The sequence below is a fragment of the Neodiprion fabricii genome, chromosome 3 (genome assembly GCF_021155785.1).
Source record: "Neodiprion fabricii isolate iyNeoFabr1 chromosome 3, iyNeoFabr1.1, whole genome shotgun sequence".
Lineage (NCBI taxonomy): Eukaryota > Metazoa > Arthropoda > Insecta > Hymenoptera > Diprionidae > Neodiprion > Neodiprion fabricii.
This window is the reverse complement of record NC_060241.1, coordinates 1,701,204-1,717,474: the sequence shown is the minus strand read 5'-3', so window position 1 is coordinate 1,717,474 and position 16,271 is coordinate 1,701,204. Positions and strand designations below refer to the sequence as shown.

General features: G+C 41.0%; 1 long non-coding RNA gene across 1 annotated transcript in view; it reads left to right on the top strand.

Moving 5' to 3' along the window:
- The first annotated feature begins 227 nt into the window (after positions 1–227).
- Positions 228–16,271, top strand: part of LOC124177813 — a 41,826-nt gene continuing 25,782 nt past the window's right edge. The window contains exon 1 of the long non-coding RNA XR_006869667.1: positions 228–634. This is a non-coding gene — a long non-coding RNA (uncharacterized LOC124177813). The remainder of the gene's footprint in view (positions 635–16,271) is intronic.

Genomic DNA, 16,271 nt, shown 5'->3' with positions numbered 1-16,271 from the left:
AGACGAACGTGGACGACGGCGGGCGAGGAATCTGGAAAAGTAGCGAGTTTCGGAAGGGCGGCGTGCATGGACCACGGCCTCCGAGCCATCATCCCCTACCATTCCGGGATGACGAAGGGGTGGGGATGAGGGGGTCGCCGCAGGGGAACGAGGGGAAGTTAGGGGAGGGGGTGTTATATAAGGCTAGGACGTGGGGGGGAGACCTCAGTACGTTGGAGAGGAGCGTATTGTGACGTCGATTTGAGACATTTTCACCCTGACACCCGTCGCCAGTCGACGACGGTCACTGGGCTGCGTTTCTCTTTTCATTTTCATTCGTTCGTTCGTTCGTTCGTTCGCTCCTTTGCTTGCACGCTTTCATTTCTGTTTCGTTCGTTATTACGAACGAATCGAAGAATCAACGATTCGATTCATACTAAACAACAACAACGGCAACGTAATTATACCGCTTGTACGAAGGACGGAATCTGGGGTTAAAAAAAAAAAACAAAAAAAGAAAAAAAAGGAAAATCATCAACGTGCAGTTTCTTTCGGCCCCCCTCCCACCCCCCCCCCCCTACCCTTGTGTGATCATCATGCTTGATCCAGTTCTGCTTGGTCATCATCCTCGTCGGTGTTCCAGGATGCGTAAAACGTGAGTCAGCTACTTAATTTGTATTTTCATACACGAGGGGCGGTTAATAATTCTTCTTTTTCCTTTGTACACTCGTTCCAAGTTTCATTTTTTGCGTCATTAGATATTTCGTAACAGATTTTTTTATTTTTTTTTGTTCTTCTTACTCGCTCCCTGTCTCTCTGTCTCTCTCTCTTTCTCTCTCTCTCTGTCTATCTCTTTCTCTTTCTCTCGCGATCTCTTTCTCTCGCGATCTCTCCGTTTTTTCCTTGATTTGGCAAATTTACCTCGCCATTAACTTTGGACTCTACACCCTGCGTAATATCTTCGTGCGAACAAAGGGGTGCAACGGCTCTCTCAGAAGCCAGACGGTTAGACGGGGGTTACTTCAAACCGACGTGTATAGACGATAATCCGCGCGCGAATATTCCTTTCTACCATATATATATATATATATCTATGTAGTATATATACCCTGAGCTGAGAGGGATTTCATTTCGAACACGACTTTGCATAGTAGAAAATCTTTATCGATCGCAGATGGTCCAGATTCACGTTTCGCGAGTTATATTCTTTTCGAAAATCGTTGCGATCCCAAGAAGACATTGTTTATCCTGCATTGTGGGAACGATTTTGTTTTTTTTTTTTTTTTTTTTGTAACAGACATACACGGAAATTTCTTGCTTTTGTAAAAATTCGCGTCTTTAATATAAGCGTGGTATAAATAAGCTTGTACGATTGTGAGGAGCTTAAAAAGAGACCGAAATCACAGACAATAATTGTCGTAAAACATCGACAAATCGCGAAGCCTTTTACCTCGTTAGATAAAAATTTAAACAGTCGAAGGTGAATGGATGGAAGAAAAAAATGGAAGAGAGCAGCGAAAGAGAAAGAGGGAAGAGAATCGAAATTAAAACAGATATTTGGCAAGTTCGGAAAAAAGGCTTTTCGGTAGCCCAACCAGTTCCGAGTTTTCCGAGGGTCCAGAGCTGGTTTTGGTTCGCATATGGCATGCAGGGTCGGTCGCCCCGATATCGAACATGTGTTGTTAACCTGCCTATAGGTAGAAAGGATCGTTGAATGCCGGGAGGTATTGCAGGCCGATAAAATGACGATCAAATTTCTCGGCAACGTCGTGCATTTATTTATACATTGTGAATATAGCCTGGTTGTAAATTTACAAATTCGGTGCAGCAATTGAAAATTTACAATCAAATTTACAGCGAAGAAAAGATTTACTTTTTTTCTTTGCACGATAAAAGATCTGGAGGGGAGTTTAGAATTTCTCTCGGAGCTTTCGCTGCACGGCAAAATTGCTGGGTGAATTTTTTTTTTTTTTTTTTGCCACAGGTTAAAAAAATCGGGCCCTAAGAAAAATTATTATTCAAATCGACAGGTTTCTGTTCTACTTACGATTATACCGATTCTACGTATTATTTTTTTCTTGTTCGTTTTATACGGAATTATTTTTAACATCAACAGGTGATACGTGTAAATGTTTGTTGAAAAATGTTTGTGAAGAATGAAAAACAGTATGGAATATTAATGCAAAACGCGTACGGTTTATGGAAATGTTAATTAATTATCGCGTGATTCAGGAAATAACTTTTTTACAAAGCGACGAGAATTGTCTGGAACAATATGACACAAGATCTTTTTCCTCACGTTCGCAGAAATATGTTTCTTGTCAAATTGCCTCCGGCAATCTGAACCTCTGTGAGGCGTGGAGTCGGTATAAGCTAAACGAAGAGATCGCGTGTCACCGCGTTTAAACCGAAATGCGCGTGAAATTCGTGATTCGCCACGATCTGGGAATTAAATCTAATCCAACTCGCTTCCTCTTCCTCACTTTCTTGCTTGTTATCGTGAAGAAGATTGAACCACGAGTAAGAGGAAAAGTTTTTTTTTTACAACATAAACAAACTCAAATCTGAATATTTGATTTTCACTAACTTTTACGCGTCGAGTGTACGTTGTGGGTATTTATTTTCTATATTTTTTTTTTTTTGTTCCTGTTTTTCGGATTCGTCAATTTTAACCGACGGTCTTTATCTCCGTTTCATCTCTAGCCTGAACTCTTCGGTACGTGGGCAGCCAATTATCAGTCGAATAATGCTTGCAACGATAAATGAAAATTGTAATGATTATCGTTGTGTGTTAATTGAAATTCTGTAGATACATCGTAAGTAGATCGTACGTTAGGTGAAGCGTCGCGATCTTTGTGAGTAACGAAGAGACAAAAAAAATAAAAAATAAAGGACAAATAATAAATAAAAACCTCGAATCGATTGATCCGCAATCGTGAATTTAGAAAAACAAAAAGATGCTAAAATTAATTTCAGATATGATTATCAACGCAAATTAATTGATTCAATTAGAAACTTTTATACGTTTATATATGACGTCGTGATATATAATATCAGATACAATAACGTGCAATTACACTCGTTCGCGTATAATAATAAATTCCGTATAGCTCGAGGCTCGCAATTATTCATTCGTGTGCACACATTGACGCCTATACATGTACGTGTATGTATATATGTTTAGATATCAGTACGTATAAGTCATGGATTCATGTGCAGAAGAGATATATATATATATATACATCGGAATTTTTTTTTTTATTCGCAAAAGCGCGAAGTGGGATCCCTGCGCTTTCTCTCTCTCTCTCGCTCGCTTTTTCTCGCTCTCCGCCTCCTCATCGGAGGACTAGAATATGCACAATGGATAGGAGCTGACAATGCCGTCGTTAGCGAGGCAGTCGACGGCCCGAGGCGTTTCGGCGGTGCAAAGGAGGCGTCGCGACGCGTCGCGTCGTCTGCATGCCCGGGTGGCGGAAAACGGTTCTTCGTATATAATATATATATATATATACCTAGATATAATACATAAAATGGCAAAACTAAACGGAGCTGGTATCCCAGGGGTTCGGGATTTTTCCGCCTGCCTGTATAATGATCCTACGAAACCCAAACCGGGGGTACAGCTCGACCCCACGTGGGAGGGAAAAATCGGGTGAGGGATGACTGAGGAGGCGAGGCCGCCATCCACGGGGTTGGAAAAATAAACACTCTCTTTTACCAATTTATATACGACGACGGTTCGCGCCGAGCGTCGTCATCCTTCGGGGTAAATAATAAACCCGGTTTGCCAGGGACGAAGATTAAGAGGACGATAGCTATAGTCAGTCTTTACCGACCGAGTGAAATATCGCTTATTTTCACTCTCTTCACTTACGCTCGCAAGCGTCGCCGACGGAAAAAAAAACGTTACTCGTATAAGATGTGTTCCGCCTGCGGTGGCCAGCGAAAGGAATGAAATTTTTATTTTTTTTTTTATTTTCATGCCAGGACAACGCAAGGGTATTTATTTCTGTAGTAAGTAGAAATTCAATTACGGCAATACATTTTCTGGCATTGTTGTTGAGTGAGACAAAACTTTTTTTTTTTTTTTTAATATTCGTATTCGCGATTTTTGCATTAGCGATGCTCAAGTATCGAAGATATTTTAGGAACAGAGTGAATAAAAATTAAATAAACCGGAATCAGTTGCAAAAGCTGAGATATCGATGCTTCGTTTCAAATCGACCGACCAATTTTGTCCGACTTTTTAGGGTGCATCGTTTCACTGACCGGAACTCTCTCAGCCGTGTATTATAATTTGTGCAATGAGACTTGCCAACCGAGGCTTCGAGTATCGTGAATTTTGAGAGGAGGAGGCAATCTTGAATTTTTAAGAAATAAAACAGAGGTCTCGACGTTTGGTTTTGCTCGGGTAGATTCAGTCAGGATGACGCGAGGGATAAAGTACCGTATATCTGACAACTACGAGTTACGGATGGATGAATAAATGGATAAATGGAGAGAGACTTGATACAACCTGGCAGGAGATCATTTGTTACAATTTGGAAATAAGCTCTCTTATCTTACGTCTACTTGTATACCTGTATCTATACATATATATATATACGAGTATATGGTATATATCTGTATAAATAATGCGCTGCCGCCTTTCGGGGACAATTTTTGTCCCTCGAGTTTCGAGACGGTTAATCAGAACTTACATCCGAGTAAAAAGATTCCCCCGTAATACGTGAGGGTTGAAGAAAATTTTAATAGATTGAAATTTAATACACCTTGATTCCATTAACGACAAGAACATCGGTGTAGTATCATGTATTCTCGTATCATTTTTTAATCGGAAAAATTTGCAGCAATTGTACGATTCAGGGGGAATTCAGTGGTTGTAAAAATCGTTCGATTTATTATGGGTTAACCGCGAGGTGGTTGGAAAAAAAAACAAAAAAAGAAAAAAAAATTTGCCACGGGTTCGGTTTAATTTGGCCTCATGCTCTCGAGGATTACCGAGGGTTTTTCGCTGAGGCAGCGAGAAAACTAAGACAAGGTAACAATCGGAGAGAGGGTGAGAATTTCCTCGGAGTTGGCTCAATCTAAGAATTCCCACTTCCTCTCCGTGCATCGATCTTATATCCCGCCCTTGCGAAGTTGCGACGTCTTTACCCCTCGATCACCTCAGCGCCACCCTTCGATCGGCATTGATACCGTTATTATAGGCTGCGCGTATAATAATCTCAACCTGATCATTCGCAGGCTTATGGTTTAGGCTGGTCCGCGTTGGGTTAGGTTAGGTTCGTTATATATAAACCCTCGTAACCTGCGATTGATTCAGACGCTCCGTTTTCACCCTCCGCGTTACTGTACGAGATCGTTTTTTTTTTTCTCCCACTCTAGTCGAAATATTTTCCTGTCAAATCTAACGAGACATTTATCGGATAAAGCAGCGTTCAACCTGCGGAAGTTGGGACATTTTTTTGTCATCATTTGGATTTGATATCGGTATAATGAGAAATAATTTGGATTTCTTGTAGCGGTGTTTCGTCGAACCTTATAAACGAAATTTCTGTCAGTCAAATGCTTTGCAACGAAGTAATTGTGTTCGTATTGTTAATTTTTATAGCTTGTACGGTTAAAAAAAAAACATATCAAAATTCAACAGTTCTGGATCTCGATGAAAATTGTTGGCTTCAACCAATGTCAAGTGTCTGGAATACGCTTTGAACCACTGCAAAAACTGTTGAATTTAGAGAACAGGGCGGAAAACACGTTTTCTTGATTCGAATTGATGCAGTTTCACTAACGACAAATAATCCGAATTGTTATTCTGATTACATATTATTTGCTGCAACAAATGAAATTCTTTCAAATCTACAAGAACAAAAATAAAATAGTACCAATTCATCAACCTGTATGTGTCTTTAAACTCATCGTCAACCGATATCAATTCTCTTCAATGTCATTGTGTGTTGCTGAATATCCAAAATTTAAAAAAATTGACAAAAATCGATTATTATTATTATTATTATCATTGTTATTATTATTATATATTTCCGAGCACAGTTCGTACTCAGGGGATTCGAGCCGTAAGAAAATGAATCAACTACTCGTCTCTTTAGCGGCGCAGGTGCATCGCTCAGCTCGATCGGCCGACAGTCTATGAAATCCTGCGGTGGCCCCCGAAGGCCTCGGGATTCGCGGTGCGGAATTCCCATCCGGGGATAAGCCGTAACGACGGGGTTGCGAAGATCGATGCCACGCAATCTCACACGTGCAGAGAAGTCGCGACGCGGATTCGACATGCGCGAAAATTATACACGACTACCTGCGCGTATTTATAATAGGCGATCGTAGTAACGATACGCGAAGGTTGTTGCGTACACTTAGTCGCAGTGATACCGATTGCGAGACGCCTAATTTTTTTTATTCTTGTCGGTTAAGGTAAGTGTACCAGTTATTGACACGTTTATACACAACAATTATCGACCCTTTTGTTCTCCAAAATTACAAATTGACGACGCGCACGGATTGTGAATTTCTCGATGACTAAGACAAATTCCTAGAGGGTTAGACACTCGGAATTTGTTTTTTGGTGATCTTAGCACTAAGGATCGTACAGATAGAACCGAGAAAGATCAATGTTTGGGAGAGGGTTAATAACTTGTACACTTACCTTACGTTGGTAATGCAGATTCAGCCTGCAGCGCCACCGTCGGCCGACCGTCAAACAGACTCAATCTTCGTAATATAACGTAACCTATGATCGTCGAATTTCGTATTCTTAGGTCAAGAACGGTTTACAATGTCTTTGCAAAGTTGGAGGATAAGGAACTAAGAATATCGGTAACGCTTTCGCAGAATCGGTTTCAGTAGAGTCTTGCCAAATTTTAACTTCGAACCGTCGTGTTTCTACAGGTTTACACCGTACAGAGATCGTAGACGAGCCTAGAATTTTTAGAGAAACACGAAACGATTACGGAAGCGGTTACGATTACGGTCAAGTACCAGATTCGACGGTCACGGGTTACGTTGTGCTTACAACGATTGAGCCTGATTTCACGGCCGGCCGGCGGTGGCGCTGTAAACTGAATCTGCATTACCGACGGAACCGGATCGTCGAAAAAAATCAACCGTGACAGAATCACCGTCTCGGAGTGTACACGGATCATCAGGTACCGCCGAATACGCGTGTAGATATCCTGTTACGTATATAATATTTACGCACGTACGTGTTTGCCTCGTGTACAAACCCTGCGGCATTCTCGCCTGTTCAAACAGCGGGACTCGCGACCCTCTTTGCGGACGGTTGTTGTTGCTGAGAATGTCGGGCATGATCGCATCCTCGCGGTGCTTCGACGATACACACACGCAATCTCGGCGGCGACGAGCGAAACCCGGGGTTTCATTCCAGACACATTTCCGGTACTGCCAAACTCGCTTCGGTCTAATTCCCTCGGTCTCGTTACTGTTTACCGAGAGTTTTCCGTGAAACTCATCGCCAAATGCCGAAAGATTACACGGGCTTACAGAGGCTTGTGTTTTTTTTTATTGCCGTGTTTTGTCACACGTTGAAAATTGTTCAGTTTCTGTACGCGGGTTCTTTAGCGACGAGGTTCACGGAAAACGCCCGAAGTAATTTACAAGCCTCGTATGCATTGTCGATACGTCGTCGGCATAAGAGATTAAAAATGAATTCAAATTTCTACTTTTCGAGAAGACCTCGGAAGTCGACAGAATTAAGGCCAATTTTCGAGAAATCGTTCGATTTCAAACGAAAGGTTTTACGCGAACTTGCCATTTTGTCCGTCACCTCGGACGTATTCTTTTGTCGCATTTTTTTATATCGTTTTATGTTGCCGGATTACACGATGTGACAAAAAATAAAGAGAAAGAAATAAAAAAAAACAAAAAAAAAAAAGAAAAAAAATGAGGAGAAAAAGGGGATGACAAACGGGAGTCAGAAACGGTTTAGAGATAGCATACATATATGTATATTATATACGGGTACATTTATCACGAAGATTCTCCCACGCCAGGCATAAGCTTCGTCCCTAGCTCACTGGCGTAACTCCTCGGAAAAATTTGACTACCAGGCAGACATCATGTTTGTAGATATTTTGTCGTCATTATTTTCTTCAATTACGCGAATTTGTTTTTTTTTTTTTTCAAATCTAATTCTATCGCTTCTACGTCATGAAAAAACATTATCACGATGTAAAAGTTCACGAAACAAAAATTTGCAACCCTTGAGGAAGTTTTTTTTTTTTTTTCCGAGTCAACGAAAGCGCTTTCGATCGTTTCGCAATTCTCGCATCACGGTTCATAAATTGCTATAACTAGGGGAAATTTTTAGACAAAATTCTACGCAATGAAAATATTCTATTTCGACGCCACTGCGCCCTTTCCTGCACCCTGTATCTCGAAGCGTATGTAGCCATGAGAATTACCGCATACTCGTATCGCCTCCCTCCCTCTCATAAGCCGTGTTCTCATCCGACGGAGTGACGCGAGCGACGTCTTGACGCTCCGTCGATAAAGAAGCGAGCCACGTTTCTCGCGTCTCGCTCCGTTCCGTTCCGTTCCGTTTCGTTTCGTTCCTTTTCAGCAGCGCGGGCGTGGAGAACTTAAGCTCCCCGTAAGAAAGCTGCGGGCTTGGATCCTCGCACGCGACGTAAGGTGGCTGTGCCGATAGATTCGAAACCTTTTCCCCGCGTTTCGCCTAAAAACCGCAATCCTCGACGCGAATTTATTTCCGCTTCAAAACATTTCGCATATGTATAACGGTTACCGTTTATTCTCGATCGACTCTTCCTCGCTTATCTCTTCAACGGATTCCTCGAAACGATTCGATTTATCCTCACGTCGCTGCACGATGTTTTATTTCCTCGAGACGCTAGAGCGAGAGCCGAGAGTCGAGAGAATGAAAAATCCGATTTCCACGTAGGCTAAGATATTTATTTTTTTTATTTATTATTATTCAATTTTTGAAATATTCATGCCATTCGATTCGTTTAAATTCAACGACAAATTTATCAAAAAAAAAAAAAAAATAACAATAACGCACAACGATTGTCGAATGATTTTTTTGGATGAGAAAAAAATTTAGGTATGGTCTGTTCTCTGCGGTAATATAGGGACACCGTTATCGCTATTACCAACGAAACAAATGTGAAACATCGGCGCTAATGTGCGTGAATTAAACATAAATATACGGGATGCGATCACCGTCCGTGGGACAGACTCCAATCAAACTGTACAAATATTAGGAAGTCGTATCAACGTGTGGGTGTTTATACGATGCATAGCGCGGCACCTCGTCGTTACTATACTTATACCCTATATAATACATATTTATTATATATCGCCGCAGATACGTCGAACAATTACTCTAGCAGCGGTTCTCAATACGGCGAATCAAAAATTTATCCATCACCTATGCACAGAATTCCTGTACGTATGATGCAAAATGTTATTCGATCGTTGAAATCTGGTTGACGTTTCGCGCAAAGTCAACGTCGAACCAGACTCTGACGATAGCGAAAATATTAAAATAAAAATAAAACTTGTACGTGGTAAATTACGTTGATTGGAAAAAAAAAGATAAAAATAGACCTCGCCGTAAAGAATTATTTATACGTTAATCTTCTATTGGGTCTATTATAGCCGGGCATGTTGCAGCATAGAGTACCTTGTAAGGTAGCTTTTGACGTTCGGGGATGAAACGAGACTGAATTTAGCAGGCGAAGGGACAACGAAACGCGTGAAATTATGTCGGAGCACGTACCGCATCTAGGTGCTGGACCGTATTTTATTATTTATTTCGGTCGTTACCGTTCTGACGACCAAGCGGAAATATTATATACATATATATATATACACACACACACACATATGTATATGCGTCTGTGTATATTATATACGTATTTTACCAAAATGCTGACCGGAATTTCAAATATTGCGACGACGGATCGGGATGCTCCCTATGCACACAATATTTTGTCGTTCTACCGTACACCCAAGATATTATGTAAACATATATATTGAAAATTTAAAAAATATACACACCATTATTAATCGCTCTTCGTTATACAATTACTACATTATCATTGCTACATGCGCGGGGAGAAGAAGAGCAGATTTTAGTCGAAACTATTGGAAAAGACGGACACGTCAGGGTTTTTGGTGAAAAAAAAAAAAAAAAAAAAAAAAAAAACATTACCATTCGAGAGAATGCACAGGGTGTGCTAAATACGTAGACGCAATGTATGTCCAAAGTGCGTATGGAACGCACAATTTTACTAGGTGTCATTCTACAACCGTCTATTACACATTTATCTCTGTATCATACTCGCGTACGTACGTAATTATGCATGTGTGTGTACGTTGGTGCCCTTAGCAGTCGGAGAGTAGGGTTGAAACTACCACTCGCCTCGTGCTTTTTCCCCTCGGGCAGGATAGATACCGACGAACGATGAGGCGGAGTTGCTGAGGGAGGAAGCGAACCGGCTCCTCGACATTACTAAAATGTCAGAGAATGTCACCCGTCTCATAATCTATGCCAACCCCTCACCGAATCCCAAACCCTCGCCACCCGCCTCGCATTCCCCGAGAGAAAGAGAGAGAGAGAGAGAGAGAGAGAGAGATGGAGAGATTAATTTCCTCATATCGTTAAAATGATCAATTTCACGCTACTGTTTATTATCCAAGCGTCTTACGTGGGAGATGTCGTGGACATTCTGTTTCTTTTTTTTTTTTTTAAAGTTTCGCATCCCCGCGCTATTCGTGCAACTACTCGTTGTACCGCGTTCGAGCGATGGTATCGAAAAAGGAAACCAAAAAACAAAATCAAAATTTCGACCTTTTTTTGATGGTATTTTTTTTATTTTTTTTTTTTTACATTGTTTTGTTGTTTTTTTTTTTTTAAACCAGCTCCAACTTCTCAAGCCGGTCTTCGCGCCTTCGCGAGGAGGATATTCATTTAAAATCAATGTTTCATACGTCTGTAAGGCTTCTCTCGTTAGCCTCTGCAGAGAGGGATACCAGAGACATACGATCGCGAAGGGTGAATGTGCGTATACAATACTTGACCACGCGTACGTGCGATATGTGTATAAACACACACACACACACACACACACGACTAAACCTTTGGTGAATATAGAGTCAGCAACATCGCCACGTGGGTAATTTTTTTACCCGGATGTTAAAGAGCTGCGGAACGCGTTTCGCCAATTTACGTACGAAGGATCGATGAACTCTGATGAAATTCATTGAACTTTAGATCGGCTGATTATAACTCCTCGTGCATAAGCACAGAAGATAATTGTTTCATCACCGGGGTACGTAGAGTTACTTGGATTACGATCGTCGAGACAGAGTAAGTTTGTGTTTTGTGTTTTTTTTTTTTCCCTTCTATAATCAGCCTCTGTAAAGTTGGGTGAATTTTATAGGGGAAGGGGGGGAGGGCATCGACGTACACGCGTGCATTTGTATATCGTATACACGTAACGCGCGTCACATTTATACCCAATTTTTAAGCCTAACCCAACCTGACGTTGACGAAATATGGGCCATTTGTGTTGAAGCTACACCTGTGTGTACCTAATTAACGGTGACTTAGCTTGACTCCCGACACTTGAGACACGCCGGTAGATACGTATAACATATCATAAGTCGACTGACGTTGAGAGAAGTTGGCGTCGCGCGGTACACGAATATACGTGTATATTTTCAAACGGAAGAAAAATTACTTCTCCTTGGCATTTTATTGAACGTGAATTTTGACGAAAGTGGAAGAAGAAAAAAAAAAAAAATGTACGTATTATATTCGATTCGCTTCTTCTTCCTCTTCTTCTTCTTCTTCTTCTTCTTCTTCTTCTGCTTCTTCGTTGATGTTTGCTTTTTGTTAAACGAGGGTGGGGCGGAGAAGAATCTGTTATTTAAAATCTCCGGGGTACCTTAAACCCCGTTGTTCATTCATGCGGGAGAATTTCGAACGATGCTTCACAGTAGGATAGTGGCAAAGATATCCAAGGGAGAAATGTTGAGGGAAAGGTAACGGCGGGGGGGGGGGGGAGGGGGGGGAGGCAAATGGATGAACAAAAGATGAAGCGCGGTGGTGAGACGAGCCCTATATTACAACAGAGAACCGGAAATGAAACGATTTTTGTCACAGGCTATCTCTCACCTTTCCTTTTCTCCCTCTACCTTTTTTTTTTTTTTTTTTCTCTCTTCTTTTTATTCTCTCGCTGCACGGAGAAGGTGAAACGAAGAAGAGATTACACGTAAGAGACGTTTCGATGCTCCGCGAATGGATCCACGTGGAACGATAAGAATCATACAAGTGCATAGGAGTTGCCGAGCCGAGTCGAGCCGTTTGTCGGAGCGTGAAAAGCAATCTTATTTTCTATCCCTTGAACCGCCGGATGATGGGGGGGAGGGGGAGGGGGGGGGAGGAGGAGGATTTGACGCACAATGCAGGAGGACAATCGACGTCATAGGTTATACACGTGAGAGGGAAGAATATCTTTCGTCTGTCGACAACAACGCGACACAAACTGTTTTATACATATATGGGTATATTATACGGTATACATTTATCTACGATTACGACGTATGTTAATAAATTTGTTTTGTCCATCGTAGGCTTCTGGAGGATATGATAATACAACGCGCTATGCACGTACAGCGTTGATTGTCAACGTTCGTTTTATGTCACAGAGTGCGGGCTCATTGTTAGGCGATGCAAGGGAACGGGATGAAGATATGCGTGTTTCATCTTCTTCCTCGTTTTATCTTCAATTTTTCTATTGGTATACTTACTCTTCTTTACGGGGGATCGGCATAGGGGTCGATAGAAGAAAATCCTTAATACGAACGCACATTGCTGGCGTTTTATCCGATATAAAAGAGATGAGAAGAGAAGTGAGGTGAGGTGAAGTGAAGTGAAGTGAAGTGAAGTGAAGAGAGCAGATCATTGAGAATGGTGGAATAGAGAAATTCATCCTACTGTAGGAAAATGCGGCATGCGGGATCGTGCGATGTCCACACAGTGGCATTTCAAACAGCAACGCGAATATCGATGTATCGCACAGCGGTACGTGTCGCGTATAATGCAAGTGCAAGTCGCTCGTTCGAGAGATAAGCGAATTCCAGCTTTAACTCGTGTGACACATAATATTTATACACGTGAAAACCCGCGTGTCGATTTTTCATGTCTCCGTAAACAAACGGCAATTTTCGACCTTTCTACCCGCAAATGCATCTCTTACATAATTTTGGAATATACATGGACACGTGTGATTAAGCTGATCCTTATTTAGGGTGTGGACGAATTTTTCCGAAATAAAATATATGCAGAAAAAAAAACAAGATTTCTCGATATAATTTCCGTAAGAGACTTTGATCGCAATGCAGACTATATAAAAATTAGCCAATTTTATTTGAATTATTCAAAGTTGATTTCGGGGGTAGGGCGACAAAAAATTCGTCAACACCCTGAATACGGTTCATCCTAACGGACATGTACGTACATTGTACACGTGACGTATTCACATGGCGGTCACTATCTCTTCTGACCGTTAAACCACCGCCGCACTTTGAACCTAATTTTCACATATTTTATTTCGTTTCTTCCTTTTTAACTTTTGTCAAGTTTCTGTTTAGCCTTGCATTTGTTTTTTTTATTTAATTTTTTTTTTTTTTCATTCCCTTATCACTTTACTCCAACCTAAAAGCTTTGCTCAAAAATTGAACACGGAAAGCGACTTTAGCTTACCATTTATGTAAATTAGTGATTGTATCGGTATGCGCAGAGGCGATGTTCGATAAACTTGTCCGAGGTGATAATCTGAGTGAAGCAAAAGTTTCGGGAGAATGAAGTTTGAACGTTGCTTTCAGTTTCTTCTTTTCCTCTCGAACTCACCGAATGAAATTAATCGTTCGAGAACGAGGTTTGATATTTTTTTTTTTTTCTTGTGTCAGATGTAAAAAAGTTTTCTCTTCAGTTGGAGAATATTTACAAAAAGTGTCGTATTTTTCGAGAAAAATCAATTTCTGTGCGCTTTTCGTTGAAAATGATGACTCACGATTTCCGAAAAATTCTGAAAAAATTATTTTCGACCCGTTCGAAAAAAGAACACACACAGTTTTTTCCCCTTCGCAACTTTTTCCCAAACGTACAATTCTCGCATCGCGGAAGATGAGATCTAAAATACATACTTCTAAACGGTGGGTGGAGAAGATTTGAAAAAATTAGAAAAGGTATATTTGGTTGAGTAGAAGTAGGAAGTAAATCGGCGACCAATTCGGCGGAGGTCAGGGTCAAAACTCGTTCACGTTCGTTTGGACTACACCACATAATATATGTATGTATATATATATATAAACGTGTGTGTATTATTGGATAATAATACTTCCTTAATACTTATAAATATATTTGACAGAGCCAAAAGCGAAATAGCGAGCGCGAGCAGACAAATACATACAACACAAAAGGTAGACACACACGGGAAAAGTTGCAGCGGTGAAAGTTCGCCAATTTGCGAGGCTTTTGCTCTCTTTCTTCTATATACAATACAGCAACCCACCCCTGCAAGAAAAGCCTATAACGGTGGTTAGTGTCAGGCCAGAGCTAGAGAACGGCCCTCGGACCTTTTGTATCCATCCCCTTCCACCTCCGCCCCCCCTCTCGGCACCTGCAAAGGAATTATTATGATGTCTGTAAGAAAATTCTGCAGGATAAAGAGCGTCGTGCAGAAAGGAAGAAAGAAAAGGGTGGAAGGGAAGGAAGAGGAAAAATGGAAGGAAGAGGTGGGCGATAATTCTTCATATCTCGGTACACGATACACCATTATACGTGTGCGTGTATATATATGTGTATATACGTATCGTCCCAGGGAATATTGCATCGCGTATTTAAATAATACGTATACTTGGACCTACAGCGCAGCATTGTGCGGAGATGAAAATGCAGAAAATTATATTATGTAATGATAAATTGCGTAGCCACCTTGGTATAATTGGCAAGGTAAGCGAATGATTATTGTAAACGAACGAGTTTATAAGTATACGAAGAAAGAATCTGACCCCTCGATGACGGGGTGACGGTATCGATGCGGATTCCGCAGTGATTTTTTACACGTAACCTGTACTACATTCGAATTTCGAATTGCGTGCCCCTTGGGTGACAATGAAAATACAGACCGTCACGGGGAATCGAGAGGCGAGTGTGCAAGTCGGTCAAAGCGCGGGGAAATAATAAGGCTAAAGTAGCAGCCGTTCGTCCCCAGGGGATGAAAATACGAGAGAGAGAGAGAGAGAGAGAGAGAGTGAGAGTGAAGGAGGAAGAGAAGCAACAAAAAACGACCAAGGAAAATAAAAAACAAAAGTTGCGAGCTGCCGGATCGCCGACGCCGAGTGCTTTTCCGGCCTGAGGCTTGACGCCGTTTCGGTTTTTCTGCCCCTGTATACATATGTATAGTATGTATTTATACTATATATCTATATATACATATATATACGTACGTATGCATGTATGTATACAGGTACGTATAAGCCGCGGATACACACGCGTACGATTTTCGGCCGGCTCGCAATCTCGCCAAAGTTTAATTCTTCTTCGCTTCGACGTTCTCTTCCACTTTTTTTTTTTTCCTCTTTTGCTTTTTATTATTGTTGATCGTTTGTTTTTTTATTTATTTATTTTTTTTTATTTTCTCTTTGGCTATTTTCTCGCTCTACTTTGTTCCACCTGTGCTATCGTTTTGTTTTTACAGTGGCGTTCCTTTTGTTCCCTACTTCTTTCTCTCTGTGAATTTGTACATTTTTTTTTTTTTTTCTCTCTTCTCATTTCCTTACGAATATCCGCGAGTTCGCGGATGATCAAAAGATTTTCGTTTACACTGTGTATACGAGATAAGGGGAGGAGGAGGGGGGGGGGGGGGAGGGTTGATCAACAAATGGAGTCAATTAAAACGAGCCTCTCTTCGCAAAAGGAACACGCAGCTTTTTATTCGTTTATTTTTTCCTATTTGTAAATCTACGTACCAGATAAGAATAATGACGGACAAGTTGACAAATCATTGTAAATAATTTCATTGAAAAACGTGGACATATTTTTTTTTTCCCCTCTTTATTCCTCTTCTTGTTAATTATATTGACAAATTATCGGCGAATAATGAAGAAAAAAAAAACAATTGAACTTAGGTACGCGCATGGAAATTTATAGTGTCAAAGTTTGTACTTCACAGTTTTTGTACAGATTAATTTCTCACCCCTTGATGATAATTCACCCGGTAGAT